Genomic DNA, 17,386 nt, shown 5'->3' on the forward strand with positions numbered 1-17,386 from the left:
CCAATTGCCTTTCATTATTTACTTCTTGAGCATAGACAAGAAGGACATTTGCCAATTATCTTAGGGCCACTTCTTGTATACCAACAAAATAAGTTTTCTAGTTACCACTTCTTTGCCCCTATTTGGTAAGCCTCTGCCCTTCTCTCAGAAACATAAAGGCTTTTGGCTCTGATGGTGAAACCTCATTTTATCAAGCTTTCCAAATGCAGCTACCAGAGGCCACCCACCTTCAGTGCTTTTGTCATTTTGGGCCAACCTCGTTTCTAAACTGAGTAGTCTGGTTTATGTTCTGAAGTCATTAATCAACACATGAAAGATGCATTTGGTATAACAACAGCAGGGGTTCAAGAAGCTGGATTATTTGACATGACTACTGAAGGAGAATTTGAATAGAAGATCAAATCTCTACATGATACCTGGGATCAGTGAGAGAAGTTGGTGGCTCCACATCGTTCTCCAGTATTCTTTGATTGGTTTGTAAAGGAAAAATCTAGTGATGTTAAAAGCAGCAAGCTGCTTCCATTGAGAGAGGCTGCAGGTCTAGGCAGTCCCTCATCCTCCTTCTATACCAATACAAGTGAAAGCCTGAACAACATGCTCCATGCAAAGATACAATTCAAGAAGTCTCAGTGGCATGAGTTTAATGAATCCATGAAGGAACTGATTAAGGAGAGTTATACTTATTGCTATCAATGTCTGTGGATGTTGCAAAAATTCAATCAATTCCCAAGGAAGTTCTTCATGAAATATGGAGCAAAGCTAAGCAGTTAATTAGCATACCTGGCCAAGTTGTTGAAGGCCCTTGTTCAAGTTTGTCTAACACCAAGTGTTATGTAGTGGCCAGTAAATCATCAGACTGCCCTCACATAGTTCAACACAATAAATCCGGGCAGGCTACTTGTGATTCCTCTTGTCCAATGTGACAATCATCAAAATTTTGTGCACACTGTACATGTGTTGCTGCTGCTGCAGTTTGCACATTGTTTAGAGGAGTTCATTCTGTGGTACAACAAATCTAATTCAAAACCAAACCTTTACAAACTTTCAAAATTGGATATGCCTAAAGGAACTGGACAAAAAAAGAGAAAAACCTCCAAGAAAGAAGAAACAAGGTAGTATCACATGTTATACTTTATCACATCAAGGCACAGATTCTGTTGCTGAGCAGGAAAGCATGACTGCACTTCTTTCCATTCATCAGCAACTACCGTCCACTCAGCTAGTAACAGTGTGAGTAACCAGTGGGGTTCAACTCCTTCCTGTGATATTACTTCACCCCTGGTCACCTTTCCCACCAAATCCATGGATACATATGTCTATTCACTAAAACCAATGTGGTTACTCATACTTTGCTTCTCCCCAAATGGCTAATAATTTGTCATTCAATTCAGCTTCATCCTACTCAAGTCAAGTGTGGAATGCTTCATTTGGTATGCCTCAAACACCAGCTGGTGTGCAGCAACAAACATTTACTCATGAGAAAAACCCCTTCTTTGTTTGATTTCTCGTTGGCAATATCCGTGTTTGCCAAGGGTGCGTGGTAGCCTGAGGTTACCTAATGGATTGGTTCCCTCTCCTCCTAATGATATTGTGGTAGCCCGCCTAGAAAGAAGGCTTTGATAAAAGCAGTGGCACCTAGTGCCAACCCCAAAAGGAAAAAAACAGTCACTACCACCTGAAGTAGTTATCTTGTGTAGTAAAAGCTGACCCACTGTTTGTGCCCAGCACATTACAAGTATCCACAAAGCTTGATCTCTTTCCTGTCCACTTGGAATTGAATAGTACAGAGTTTGGGGGTAACTCTCAATGCCTGAGACTTGTTTTCTTGAACAGTATAAAAAGGAGTGATCATGGTAGTCTTAGTATTATCAGTGTAAAATTAGGTAGCTACAGTTATGTTTTCAATTGTTGTATTGTACATATTGTTGATTTGTATAAGAGTGCAGTGATTTTTAAACTTTAACGAAATATTTCAAGGGGAAATATTTTCGAGGTTGAGCCGTGTAAAAATAAAATTTTCACGGATTTGCAAACTATCCCATAATATGTAATATATGGAGGTCTAAATTTTTCGAGGATAAAATTTTCACTGTTACAGAAGGCTCCGGGAACCAGTGTTATAGTTGCTTAATAATTACATAGCAATATATGAACAAATTATATCAACTCAGACAGCAAAGTATGTTGACCAGCTAGTCTCGGCCCCCCCCTCAGAATGATATCACACCAAAACTATCCTGGGGCTGAAAACCATGATAAAGATCGATATACTCTAATAGAATTCTAAAATACCCTAATAGAGCAGTCAAGTTCATAAAAAGTAGTTAAAAAAAAAAATGTACCTACAGCAGGAATCAAGCCAGGTACCTCTTACTTTAAAAGTCACTGTCTTACCACTGTATCAAGTGTTTCCAGGTGGCTATAGACTGTTTTGTACTGCTTATAAATGCTATACGTTCATTAACCCTGTAGTCAACAGCTAAAAGCTTTGCCAAAAAAGTATTTATTAATTACAAATAGCCTGTTTTTGACTAAAAGTCGGTGTTTTAGTTAAAATGCTTCAAATTGTACCAATAAAATTGCTATAAATTACTGTAAGTTTGGTGAACTTTGAAACATTGCGAAAGTTAAAATGACTACCCCCAGCTTCTATACTCTGGTCAGTCTCCCTCACATCAACTACTTCCTTTGCCACTGGTAGATTCCAGTCATGTAACTCAAGCACGTACTAAATTTATTTGTAAGCTTAGAGCACAAGTCAATAAGAGCCTCAAGTCATTGTTACTATGTGGCGTGTCTCTCATGTCTCTGGTAGCGTGTATAATGTGATTTCAAGTAGGGCTGAGCGATATTATCGTTTTAGCGATCGCGATATTTTGAAAGTATAAATATCGTGATATTTTGTTATTAACTATCGTGATACCATGCCTGTACATTATTGTCATTAAAAATCTATTTGTTATGCAGTACTAGGCTAAGAATCATAACCTGGTTACCCCCTGCAGAGAGGTGTGAACACCATAACATAACCTCAAAGCATGTGTTACAATAACTGTTACTGTAAACAAGGATGATAGTGGCTAGTTTGATGCTACCTTTAAAGACTTCTTACAGGAATACTGAGCAATACACTATGTAGCACCAGCTACGATTGACTTATTTGTAAGTATCGTGAACTATTCAGTATCGTGAATAGTGGCTTTAGTATCGATCGTGATACTAAAATGGCAGTATCGCTCAGCCCTAATTTCGAGTAGTGAAATATCAAAATAGGCGTCGTAGCCACATTGCTCTATATAGACCCGTGCGTGCTCGAATCTGCCAGACCATATCATCGTGAGTGCATCATGTCAGAACTAGTAGAGTTACTGCTACAAGATGAGGAGTGTGTATAAATCAGAGAAATGTTGTAAAATTCATCAACTGACTTTATTGTATTGTGACTAAGCAATTTTGGTCCGGTCTGGTCTGGGTTTTATCCATCCCCTCATAAAACCTATACTGTAGGTGACTAGGCCATACCTATTTGATCTTATGTTGCGTGGGCCTGACCGACTGCATTTTTCTTCAAATGAAATAATTTTGAAAATCATGTGTGCGGATCACGTGTTCTTAATTAGACAACACAGCACCATTGTGTTGTAGTCCGAAAGGGACCACTGAGCTGTAAAATTGTACAAATACGATGGGAGATCTCTTTTGGAGATTTATGTTTAAAGTCATTCAAATCTGATGCTCTATAAGAGTACTGAAGTGAAGATTTCACAGACTGACCAGTTTTTTAATGCTCACGAGGTTAGTATAATGCTATACAAAGCATATACTAGATCCTTGCAACCAAGCAGTCTAATAATATGATTTTTAACTATGTGTGTAAAGAATATAAAATATTAGCTACATTCATTGTTTGCATTTATATGCTTTTGTTTAAAATTTTTTATCATTTTCATTTTCAAGCCGACCTACCTACCCAAATTTAAATAATTTTGCCCGCGCAACATAAATAAGTATGGCCCTATTAACTGTTTCCTCTAACCAATTTCGTACACAATTACTGGTAGTCTCGCGTGGCCAGACCACTTTTTTCCGTGTATTGGCTGGGGAAAAGGGTCTGGTGCAACTCCAATAGCTGTTTACTTCTGAGCCGTCCCCAGACACTAGGGACGCTAATTGAATAACATTGGCCGCAAAGGAGGCGCCGATGACGTCAGTAAGTAAACTCGAGATCCGTTTATCCTTTAAATGAATATTAATTTGCTCCGATATCTCTTTTATAGCATCTTGAAAGTTCATCCTCATCGTGTAACAAGACTCACAACCGGAGCAAGAGTGTAGGAATACTTCATTGTTTTACTGACGTCATGGCACCTCCTTTGTGACCAATGTTATTCAATTAGCGTCCCCAGACGGGACGGCTCAGAAGTAAACAGCTATTGGAGTTGCACCAGACTCTTTTTCCCCACCCAATACACGGAAAAAAGCGGTCTGGCCACGCGCGACTAAATTACTGGCATCAGTACAAAAGTATTCAACTCACTAGTCAGGTTCTGAGTGAGGTTTTATGACTGTTCACGCTGCTCTGGTTCACGCTGCTCTGGTTCACGCTGCTCTGGTTCACGCTGCTCTGGTTCACGCTGCTCTGGTTCATGTTTTTGATCATGAAGGAGCGTGAAGGAGCACCTCGAGGAGTACTCGCACGAACGATTTAGAATAACTGGAGTGCACGTGATAAAATCTTATTTTCGCGATATGCTGGTAGCAGCTGACATTCTTGGGGTGGTGGTGGTGGGATTTGATTTGTGCGCTCCATTAGGCGATACGATGTATCTATCATGAGGTGGTGTTGTGTCCATATTTTAAATGGTGAGATGTTATATTTTATCATGTTAACTAAACCTATTTGTATTTTAACCTCTGTGTGGCATATCACTGTTGATATTGAAGCCCCTTGGATGATGGCTTCTCATACGATTTATCCATAGTGTCCACATTTTGAGGTGGTGTGGTTGTGGCCTCCAGCAGTTGTGGATCTGTGAAGTGGTTGTGTAATGGGATTTAGGGTCCTTGTATTTTTGGCTAATTCAACAGATTGAGCTACAGGGGACGGATCCAGGAGCTGGCAAGAGGAAGGGTACAAACAGGCTAAGTTGGTAGGTGGTTGGGGAGAGCAGATTCTCTTGTTAGTTGCTACATTTTTGAAGCAGCAAATGATCACCTCTTAGCAGTGGTGGATCTGGGATTTTAAAAGGAGGTTTCTGAAAGTTAGTATAGCTGAATGAGGAAGGTATTTGAAGACATTTCTCTGGAGCTCTGAGATCGGATTTTTAGTTACCAATTATAATAAATCCAATGCTTTAAACTGTAAATACTGTAGCTAACTATCAGGCAAATTTAACGACTACAAGCTGTAAAAAAAAAACAAAAACAAGCTGTGGCTTTGATTGCTCTATTAGAGTAGTTACTTGACTGCTCTATTAGAGTATCTCAATGTCGTTTTTAATGCACTGGGAGATGAATAGTGAAGTGTTGCTGAGGGTGTAATAGCTATAAATTAAAATGGTGTCAGTTAAGTGCAACTGCATGCATGCTACTGAAATACAGTGGTATATAGTTGTTTGATATGACAAATTGTCAGTACAACAATGTTTATGTATTTAGACAGCCACTGAGCTAAATTTAAAAGGGTGTTTCTGTCAAAACCCCAGAAACCCATCTACTGCTTAGAAGTGTCTCACTGTTGATTTTTGTCATTTTGGCCTTTGCAGATGGTTGTGAAGTTTTAAAAGCTTGTTTAAAAGGCTCTGAATGTATAGCCTAAATATTTCGAGGGGCAAATTTTTTGAGGTTGAGCAATGTTGCCAAAATTTTTTTTTTTTTGTGGATTTGCAAACACTCCCAAAATGTATTACACTATATGGAAGCCTGATTTCAAGGCTAAAATTTTTGCTGGTAACCCCTAAAACCACGAAATCAGCAAAAATTTCCCCCCTCGAAATATTTAGGTTATATTGCCTTATTACAGCAACATGATTATTATTTTTAGAGGCGCTTAGTATGCACGAAGGTGCTGGTTGACAATTTCACAGCTAGTTTGACTTTGTTTCACTTTGGCTTCAGGTGAATTTGTGATAAATGCTAGTAAAATATGCATATTTTCATGAGTTTTATAAACTGATCTTGGCCTTAGAAGTATGGCTGGCTCCTCCACAAAGTCAGTAGGGGGGGATTTTCCCCCAAATTCCCCATCCTGTATCCACCATTGAGCTATCTGGAAATGAAGTGTTTCACTTGTATAGCCTACAAATTGTTGGTGACGTTTCTTACAAGTAATGAGATAAATGATCTGAGCTGTACAGTTGTTCACGGATTATGTTCTGTGAGTAACTTGAGCTTGTGACAACTGTGGAGCTGTATAAGAGTTTGTGGAGAAAACAGGGACACTGTTTTGTTGTGTTTGAAGGGTTTTGTTGTTTGAAGGATTCTTCTCTCTGGGGTGGTTCCTTCTAGATTGAGGGTGAGTATTTGTGTCATTGATATGGGGGATTTTTGATCTGACCAGGTGCGAGTTGAGGCTACAGTTGGTTAAAGTGGTGGGTTTCTAAGTTTGGGGTGAAGTGTTCCCGATTTTGTAATGTGAGGCCAGTATTACATATTATTTGTATTGCTTTGAATGCAGCCAGGCTGTACAAATACTGTTGTATTGAGTCCTTTATTTTTGGTTTCTTCCTTAGAGCCTGGGATCTTTGTGTTGGCTAGTGAGCTTTCTTGTGAACTTGGGAGAGTATCCTCTTTTCTTGGTTGTACATTTAATGCGTTTTACCTTGAATTGGTACTGAGTAGCCTCTTGTAATAATGTCTTTCTTTGTACTCATGGGGTAGTGAGAATCGGCGTGTATGTGTAATTGTTTGTTCCTAGTGGGTTTCAAATGAGAGGTGGCGTGTGGTTGAAAGGTTTGGTCCTTTGTATATCTTCACATCAAGGAATGTTATGTTTTGGAGGTCTCTTTGTGATGTGAATTTTATAGTGGGTTTCATTTGTTGTATAAGTTGGTCTAGTGCCGACTCTGTACCATCCCATATCATGAATACGTAGGTCATCTAGGGATCTTTTGTGGAACACCAGTTTCACTGGGGGGTTGGACAGGAATGTCTCTTCTATCCTCCCCATGAACAGCTTAGCATAAAATGGAGATGATTTACAGCCCATAGCCACTCCTTGTATTTTTGTATTTGTTTATATGCTTTGCCGTTGAATTCAAATATATTGTTTTTAGTACAATCTCCAGGAGTTGTATCAATATTTCTACTGATGGTTGTTTGGGGCAGCTTAGAGCTTCCTTGCAAGCTGAGATTCCATGTGGATGAGGTATGTTAGTGTATAGGGATTTGGTGTCTATGGTTACTAACCATGCCTCCATGGGAACTTCTACTTCACTTAGTTCTCTAATAAAATTGGATGTATCTTTGATGTAGGATGGGAGTGTGAAGTCTAGAAAGTGTGAAATATTTTCAGTAGTGCTATTACATGTGGATATGATTGGCCTAATAGTTGGAGGATCTTTATGGGTCTTTTTAAGTGAGTAGAATCTAGCTAAGCAGGCTTTAGGTGGTGGTAGACAAAATTCATACATGGAAGGGGACAGGTATCCTTTAGACTTAAACAGTTGTAGTTTTTGTTCAATTTGTTGGCATATATGTTCTGTAGGTTCCCCTCAAGTGGTGTTGTTTGGTCACTGAGGTGTTTAAAGTTTTCTTGGATATAGTCACATTTATTTTGTACTAGCACTGTTGAGGATTTGTGTGTGGAATTTATGACTAGGTGTTGTGAGGTCTTTCAGTACTTTCCTCTCTTCTTTGGTAAGATTTGGTCTCAAGTGGTTTGTCATGTTGATTTTAGTACGGGCCAGTGTTATTTGTTCTAAGGTACCCTCTGTGAATGGAGATTGATAAATGGGTTTGTGTTCTGTTTGTTTGTTACATGTGAACTGTGTTCCATTATATATTTTCACCATCCCTGTTTTGTGTGGATATGGTTGATTTATGTAGTCTTATGAATTCATCAAAACTACCAATTATTTCTGCTTGACTTAGGTCCCTAGCTGTGGGTATAAAGTTGAGTCCATTTGATAGAAGTGATGATTGTTCAGTTGAGGATAGTTGGATACTAGAGAGGTTTGTTATATGATTGTCATTACATGATATACAATATACAATCAGAATGAGTATATTGATTGATATTATATTATTGTTTTAAGATAACATTGTTTGGCTTATATGAGTATATTTTATCGTCTTTGGTATCTGTTTTGGTGGTAGTGATGAGATGTTGTTGGTCTCTGTTGGTATCTTGGCTCTTGGTTCCATTGTCTCCCTCCCCTTTGGGGAGAGCATGTGGTGTTTTTTTGCATTTTGGATGGTCCTTTTCCTTTGTCTTTCTGTGGTCTTTTTCTTTCAGTTCTTAAAGTTATCATTTTGTCCGCTTCTGATCTGATCTCTAGGACTGTGTTGTTGAGGTCCCTCTCAATGTCTGGAACTATGTCCAGTTATGGTGCTACAATGGTATCATGGCCTTGGTCAGTGAGTTTCTCAGCTTCATCGGCGTGATATTTCTCCATGCTTTAATGGTAATTGATAGAATGGCCTTGTGAAGTCTACACCTGTGTTTACAAAAGGAGGAACGTCAGCTACTTGGTGTTGTGGCAATTCTGCTAAATTAGATGTGGGAACACTAGATCCTTGATGCTTCTTACACACAATACACCTACTTAAAACCTTTTCACCCTCCCAATCTCCCTTCCCCTTACAATCGAGTATTTTTCTCTCACTGCATTGAGTGTCTCTCTGATGCCATTGTGGAAACTTGATAGTGAATAGATTGAATCAACAAAGCTGTAAACCTGTCTTGTGTTGGCAATAATAGTGGAGTTAGAGGATAAACAATAAATCAAGTTTTAGACCTTCTGTTATATCATTGCTGTTAATCCTACCATGATGTCATCCTTGAGCTGTGTTATCAAAAATGATTGTTAGAATGATGACCTAACTTCAACACCTTTACTTCTTCCTCCGAAACTATGCAAACTTTATGATGGTGGCAGTGACTCTAAGCAGGTATTTTACCTTGTTGCTATAACTTGTAACATCGATAACCTTCTCTAAGTTGCAAATGGGAAGGTCAACTTCTGTTGCAGCAAGCAAGTGAATCAACACAGGTGGGTGTTTCACCAATTCCCTTCCAGCTTTAGGTGTACTAAGTGTGGTAGATAAGACTGGCCATGATGACACAGGTTGATGAGGAATGTTGGTCCCTTCCACCAGTTGAGGTTAGAGACTAACTCTTCACCACTGCCGCCTCTTGAAGGAAGGTCAGCTGAGTTTTGTGGTCCTGGACAAAATCTCCACTGGTCTTGGTCACTAACTTTGTGAATTTCATTAACTCTGTTTTGTACGTACTACTTCCAGTTGTGATTGTTATAAATCCAACAAAGTGTGGTGTATGAGTGTGTCCCATCACTTGTGTTTGCTGGTAGTGGTACTACTGGTTGTGGGGGCTGGCTATCTTGTACATCACAGATTGCTAAGTGATGTGTTCTATTGCAGTTTCTGCAGTGATGTGTTCTATTGCAGTTTCTGCAGTGATGTGAACTAGTGCAATATCCGACCTTGTGCCCCACAGCTAAACATGAGAAACATCTACCCTCTCTTCTTAGTATATCCTTGTTTGCTTGTACATCTTGTACCTTGGTTCATGAAGTTGAGTAGTGACCTTCCTTACAGAATATACACTTAATACTTCCACTTCCTTCTTGACGAAACTGTGACACTAGGATGGCTGCTGATGGTGGTGGTGGATTAAATCTTCAAAGTAGAGTAGTTATCTACAGTCTTTTTCCCATTGATCTTAATTGTGTCGCTAATTTCTCTTGCTTCCACCTCAGCTTTTATCATGTATGATAACTCTTTTATCTCCCATTCTTTCTTTGCTGTTGCCCTAGCAACTTGAAGGCACACATCTGCTGGCAGTTTCGACATGATTACTGGTATAAGGAAACTCCCATACTGGTCTACAGTCACTCCTATGGACTCTAGTCCACGTACATTAATGTGGATCTCGTCATACACTACCCTCAAATGTGATGTTTTATCATCACTGCATGGTTGTATCTTCAAAAAATCATCCATATGGGCTGGTGTTATCTGTTTTACCCTTCCAAAACATCCTCCAATATGTCTTTATCATTCTCACAACTGGTCTCAGTTAGTGGTAAAACTGGTCTCAGTTAGTGGTAAAACTGGTCTCAGTTAGTGGTAAACCTTGTATAGACTTTTCTTCTGGACCCTCTAACAGTGATTGGAGGTAGTTAAACTTGTCCACTATTGATAGGTCATCATTCTCATCAACTGCACTGTTGAAAACTGTCCAATAAACTATGGAATTTAGTCACGTCACCACTAAATCCTGGTAAAATAAGTCTGGATCTTTGGTCTCACTTTCTCGTCAGATGATTCTATTGTTCAGTAACTGTATCAGTCATGTGCACTGTTGGTGGTGTGGGCAGTTCAACTGTATCACTCATGTGTGCCATAGGGGGTGGACCAGCAGTCCCCTCAGAACTATTTTTCTTCTTCTCTTTTACTCGTTCTTTTCTAACATCTGAATATTGCTCACACAAACTGATCACTTCTGTTATTCTTGCTGATACAGTATCTTGTCCACCTTGATTATGTCTTGCTCTTTATCTTCGGTTGGACATATTCCCAATACCACATCATCAAGGGCCTTCAAGGTCTGTTGTTTCTCACGTCATAGGCCACAAAGAGCTTCAAACTGTGTAGTTTGTCATCTTTGATTGTGTCTTGAGAAAGAATGGCTTTCATCTCCTTCATAAATCACATACAGTGGAACCTCTTTATTACGGACATTTTGGGGCCTAGAAATTTTGGCCAATTTTTGCTGTAATATAGAGTTTTCCTCTTTCAGAGGTAAAAATGTATTAACCAGACCTGTTGGAACCAAAATTGTTGTCCTTCTTATGGAACTGTTTCTATTGTGTCCTTAATTCAGTGAGTTTGTTAAGAGAGGTTCTACTGTAGTTACACCCCAGTGTCCTGGTCGACAAAATTCTGCACAATCTTCCATGACCAGTCTGGCTAGACGAGACTGGTAAACTGTCATCTGTATTTCAGTAGTTTCAAAACTACACCAAACACAGCTACATTACATGTTGACACAACACCCGATATATTGGGAAATGCTATTTATTGATTACAGTAAGAATTATGGCCCGGGAGCTTATTCCTTTCAAACATGTATTCACCCTGGCCACTAAATGATAATGGTGTTTATATATTTCTGAGAATTAACTTCATACGTTTGTTGTCCTTGATGTTTCACTCACTGATGCAAATATCCTTCACTTCATCTATCAAGAGAATTGTTATAATTGATGACTACACTAGGTGTTCATTTGAGACTTGTCATTTATGCTGTATACCCCTGACAACTAAACCAGACCAGTTACAATATGGTATATTGATGGCTGTATCACTATCCTGAGATATGATGATGTATTAATATGTGGTCTCATCTCTAGTAATGTCTGTACAGTAGAGGTAGTGCTTTAATGTTGCTAGAACTGTGACACACATATAAGTGCAGTTGGAGTGACATCAGTTTACAGACTCTTTTTAAAAGAAGATTGTTAACAAATTATTAACTAGTTACAGGTTGCTCAGGAGATATAAGAGGTCGCTGTCACCTGAACACATTTTTTTTCTTTTGTAGTGGGAGTATGGGTATTTCAGTGTTATCATTAATGTGCTACACAGATCACGTGGTCACTAGCTCTTTTGGTCACGTGATCTCAGTTAGATTATTTACTAATCTTTGTAAGCAGTAAAGAGATGCACACATTTGCTGTGGAAATGTTTGTGCAGTGCGGACGATATGGAAGGAAGAAGGGGTGGGAAATTCTGCTGCAAGCTTGCTGCTGGGCTCAACAAAGACTGTGCTGGCTGTTTTGCTCTGCAATATTTATTTGAAATGCGTACTAGAATATGTTTTTGTTGACAAGCTGTCTCTCTGTTGACAGACCTGTTGACATTGTATTGTTGCCCCTGCTAGCACCATTTAAGCCAAAACTTAATGGTGAGTAACATGGTGTTTGTAACATGGTGTTTGTAGTTTTTAGACAGCTTTAATGGTTCTTGTACATTAGGAGTTTGTTTTAATGGCTTGCATAAAATCTGGTTTTCTAGATTATGCATTTTCAGTGCTTGCGTTTTTTAAAATAGTTGAGGGTTTAAGGGTTAAAAGTGAAGCACTACTTGTCTCACCTAGCAACCTGCACTTGTGCCCTTAACAACCGATCAGCCTCTCCTTGTTCTCCCTTATGATATGCTATCATAATCTAGACATGGTTGAACACATATGTAGCATCTCTCTCACTCAGTTGTGCCTATAATACACCACTGGTTACCATGGTGACAGCAGCAGAAGTGATAACTTACTGATAAGAAGCAGGCATCATGGGGTTTCCCCGAATGAGTCACATAACAACCGACTGAAATCTTGTGGTACAGAAAGGTTGGTCGCTATTAGCAACAGTGTAACACCATGTCACTGGCATGTCCACAATCACCCTAGGGGGGTATAGCAAGCATAATACACTATACACCCAATTAGGCATCAATAATCAGGACACCTTGATTTTTTTGATTGATTTTTGATTTATTGTTTATATCCTCTAGGTAATTGGCATAAGCCGTTCTTTTCCAGAGCAACTAAGTACATATACAACACACAGAGCAGACACAAACAAATTATAGAAAAACAAACAAACAAAAACATACAGGGCCGGTGGAAGCACTACGGCCACTACAGCCACTGCCGTAGCAGATTTTCACAGCCCAAGCCAGTCATATGAGCGCATGCCTAGCTAAGCTAATATAGCTACACACTAATAAGGTAGCTCCATGTAGTAGTTACGTTGTCATGACATACACTAATTTATAGACACCAACCATTCTATCCTTTAATGCAATAAAAGGATGTGCAGCCGACTTCACGTTACCACTTGTTTATCCTCTATTATATTTGTGCGTCTGATGATCGAAGCACGTGATGACCAGTGAGGTGGACGTTCTTCCAGCTCTGCTGAGAGGTAGGTTATTATTATTATTGGGGGTACAGGTAAGAAGGCAAAGCCTGTAAAAACCTGATCAATTGTATAAACGAAATTAGACTTTACAACATATAGAAAGGTAGTGTGACAGCTAGGGAAGTTACAAAAGTTAGTGTATGTATGAAGCAATATCCGGGGGGGGGGCATGCCCCCAGACCCCTCTAGAGGGGCATGCTGCACACTCATCACAATCCCTGAATCATTACCTGGCTTGTTGCCTGACCAGCCACTAAGAGCCCCCACCGACCCTGAACATACATATATAATAACTACACAATAGCTACAAATTTAACACCTCACTAATAAGGACACTTTAGTGTGTTTCAAAATGTTTTCTAAATAACACCCACCATTGGTGCATGTAAGCTTCATGGATATGATCTCGGAAGAACTTCAGTTTAGTATCATCAACTCTCTTGTAAGTCTTTGTACACAATTTCTCATCAGTGATGTTCTCCTTGTACATGATCTGTAACAATAAAACAATGTGACAACATCAAGCTTCACGATCAGGTACAGTAGAGCCCACACCAGCACCCCTCGTAACATGAGAGTATTACTGGAAGATCACCATAATCACATAAACCAACACGAAGGTGTTCAGATAGCTATAAATGGAAACAGCAGCAGATTTATTACAAGTTTAAACACCAGTTAAACAGGGTTAACTAACAGGTTGAGGTCGGCAATACTCGTCCCAAGGATATCTTATCCTTCATTACATCCTTCCATCCCAGAACTTCACTCTGTGCTTTAAAGTACAAAAGAACTATCTCTTTGTCTTCCTTCGCGTATCGATACAGAAAAGGCCATAACTCAGCCATAGTTCAACGTATCATCTTTCTCTGGGTGTCATCTTGCTCTTCACGTGATGGAGATTCAGTTGGTATACAAATATCAAGTGATATAGAAAATGGCCGACAAGAACGCGGACATGAAAGGAAACAAAATGCTTTGTAGTGAGTGAGTTCCTTGTTGTTTGTTAAAAGTTTATACACTGTTACAAAGGGTAGGCCTACCCAAGTAAGAAAATCTCTATTTCTATGAGATTGGATACAATGCCTGTTTAAAATCACGTATGTAAAATGGCTAAAGTATTGTGCGTTTTTTGTTTGTGCTTTTCAAATCCAGTTTTCTGGATTATCAGGTTTAAGGGTTAAACTAGTGTGGTGGAATTTCAAATTGTTGCGGAATAATATTTTGGGAGAGTGAAAGTTACCTAGCCATTTCTCATGTTTCAGAGGAGGAGATTGATCACCTGTGATGTGATTACACTACCAAACACATCACCAGGTGTTAAGGCTTGTTTGTTAGTTAGGAAAGTAATGTGTTATGTTCCAAATATTTTAAAGGACAAAATCCATGCTGTAGTTGTCCTAGAAATCTTCTCAGGTGTTGATGATGTTGAACTAGTACAACAGTTTGTTTGAGATGAATGTTGATGTGTACACTGGACAACTTCCTCTACAATTATTCAATGTATTATACTAACATACAGTGTTGTGTGTGTCATAGCATCACATAATGGTCATGTACGATCACTGGAATTCACTTTTTTTGGGGACAACTCACTGTACCTATTCTACACTAAATGTAAAATGTTAATCCTACCAGACTGGTCTATTGTATTGTCCACTCCTTGTGTAATCTACAACAAGGGTCTGTTATCTTTTCCACCTTCAGATGTGAAAAATGAAAAAAAATATTGCTAGCTGTTATGTTGGCTAAGACTGTTAAAACTTTTTAGCCGTAGTTAATAATTATTTCATTTGTGCATGTTTGAAGAGTGGTTAGCAAACAAGTTACCTAAAATAACTAACCTGCTAATTGTGTTTTATCCTTGAAATTCAACAGACACAGGTCTCACCAGTATATTGTACATTCAGTGGAGCAATAGCTACAACTTGTTGTTTAAATATTTTTGAGTCCAGTAGTCCAGTAATTACGTATGTATGTAAACACTTGTCCTTATTGTGGAGTGTTGACTGCTGATCAGGGGAGTCCCCTTCTTGTTGTTGTATAGCTGTGAGAAATACCCTTGTAGTAAGAGTAGCAAGGGGATGAAGATCCCAACCAAGAAGGGTGACCCTTTGGAGATCATCTACTCCTACAGTGTAGAGTTTGTTGTAAGTGACAATAGAGTATTGTATCACTAGTGTGTGTGTAGTATAGTACACTCTTGTGCTAATTTAATCACTAAAGTGTTCAGAGATGTGAATTTTTTTGGATAAATTGATCCTGTCCAAGCTACATGTATGTATGACCTAATGTATTTCGCAGACTGGACTCACGCACTGAGCTGGAAACAGTTTTTAAGCAATAATCCAGACATTATCAATCTCTTGCAATACTGGAGACACCACTATCGAGCTACAAATGCTGATACTGCTCTTCCTTACAAGTCGACAAACTAGCACATGCACTAATTAATTAGAATACACTTACAATATATGAGTACTGGCAGTGATAAAACATAATAGAGGCTATTGTTGTAGCTTAGATGATTTTCCTGTGTTGCTTCAGTACTTAGCACTAGTGTTAGGGCTGTAGTGGTGAGCCAGTTTATTTGCATAGCCTCATCATCTTGCCGGGTGGTACGTGCCACCTATAGCTACCCTGCTAAGAATTGTTACTGGCTCATCTCTACAACCCTAGCACTAGTGATAAAGCAATAAAGGAAAACATCTATGCTACAACAATAGCCTCTATCACAGCTAGTACACGCAAGGGGTAGTCACCTCCATACCACCAATTGATGTGCTTGCGACTGGAATCAAGATTTGATCAAGTGATCAAGGGATATTTTTGCAGAGAATCAAGCAATCAAGGCGTCCGCATAAGTGGCGATCAAGCACCTTCGAAAGCCAACACGAGAATTTACTAAGCTTTTACGGTTGACGATCAAGAATCAAGGCTCTTGGAAAGATGAAATCAAGTGATCAAGGCAATATTTTGGCGATCAAACTTCTTGATCCTGGTCGCGAGCGCATCAATTGGCGGTATGGAAGTGACTACCCCTTGACACATGTATTGTAAGTGTATTCTAATTAATTAGTGCATGTGCTAGTTTGTTGACTTGTAAGGAAGAGCGTATCAGCAGTTGTAGCTGGATAGTGGTGTCTTCAGTGTTGCAAGAGATTGATAATGTCTGGATTATTGTTTAAAACCGTGTCCAGCTCAGTGCGTGAGTCCAGTCCGCAAAATACATTACGCCTGTATGTACGTATAGCCTTATTTCAAATGAGGGTTACTATTCAGTGGACTGGATTCAATACTGGACTGGACCACTGGACTACCTTATAGCCATGCCTGTTAGTTTTTGGTTGATATCTTCTTTGAGAATTGAATAGTCAATTGCTTCTTATCAACCCCAATTAGAACTCATGCTCAGATAATGTTTAGAGTCTACTAAATAGATCATCCTTTGTAGTCCATGATGTCATTAGGGATGAGACGCTTATTGTACTAATGATAAACACAACTTCATTAAACTGCTCTAATAACTGCTAATAGCTGCTCTAATAATATAGTCACCAATGACAAACAGTTTGGTTTATTGTGATTTGTTACTCATGGTCCTATTGTGTGTGTAGTATGAGGTACACATTAGGAGGAAGAGTATTATTAACTGTCTCCAGCTTGTACTAACATAATATGTGTTTAGTGTTGTACCGATAATTAGATTGATTATTACCAAAGAAGACCCTATTATATTTGCTGTACTTATCGATGTCAGACTGGCATCACAAGGGGTAGAGCAACAGATACTAGTACACTTGAAACATGTTCACCAAGCAATCTTTATGCCAAGTTGGTTTGGTTATGTGAAATATTGGTAAAATCTCAAACACTAGTTAAGTTTTGATCAAATTAACACCTCAACTAGTGATCATAGGCGGCGGAAAGGGGGGGGGGCTAGGGGGCTGAAGCCCCCCCTCAGAATGATCTTGGAGTGGGGCTGAAAACCGTGATAAAGATCGAGATACTCTAATAGAGCAGTCACTCTAATAAAGTATTCAGTGTGTAGCGAGCTATGTAAGGATTTTTATGTAGTTTATCAGCTAGAAATGGTAGCTGGTGAGGTGGAAAGCTCTTGTCAGTTGGTTGTGACCTTTTTTTTTTTTTTTTTTTTTTTTTTGGTCTCACCTTACCAAACTATAGAAATAAGTGTGGTCAGCCCAGCCCAGCCCCCCCTCATATCA

The 17,386-nt window shown here is 39.1% G+C and overlaps 1 protein-coding gene across 6 annotated transcripts in view; it reads left to right on the plus strand.

Moving 5' to 3' along the window:
* LOC136241595 (transmembrane 9 superfamily member 2-like) overlaps positions 1-17,386 on the plus strand; it is a 77,606-nt gene that overhangs the window by 52,011 nt on the left and 8,209 nt on the right. For 2 of the 6 annotated variants that reach the window (XM_066032831.1, XM_066032835.1), the window contains exons 3-4: positions 8,092-8,172; positions 15,208-15,310. The gene's annotated coding sequence lies outside the window, so the exon portion shown is untranslated. Of the gene's footprint in view, positions 1-4,473; positions 4,864-7,274; positions 7,367-8,091; positions 8,173-15,207; positions 15,311-17,386 lie in introns of those variants that run through there. The other 4 variants (XR_010694350.1, XM_066032832.1, XM_066032834.1 and 1 more) reach the window with 4 other exon arrangements.

The sequence above is a fragment of the Dysidea avara genome, chromosome 12 (assembly GCF_963678975.1).
Source record: "Dysidea avara chromosome 12, odDysAvar1.4, whole genome shotgun sequence".
Taxonomy (NCBI): domain Eukaryota; kingdom Metazoa; phylum Porifera; class Demospongiae; order Dictyoceratida; family Dysideidae; genus Dysidea; species Dysidea avara.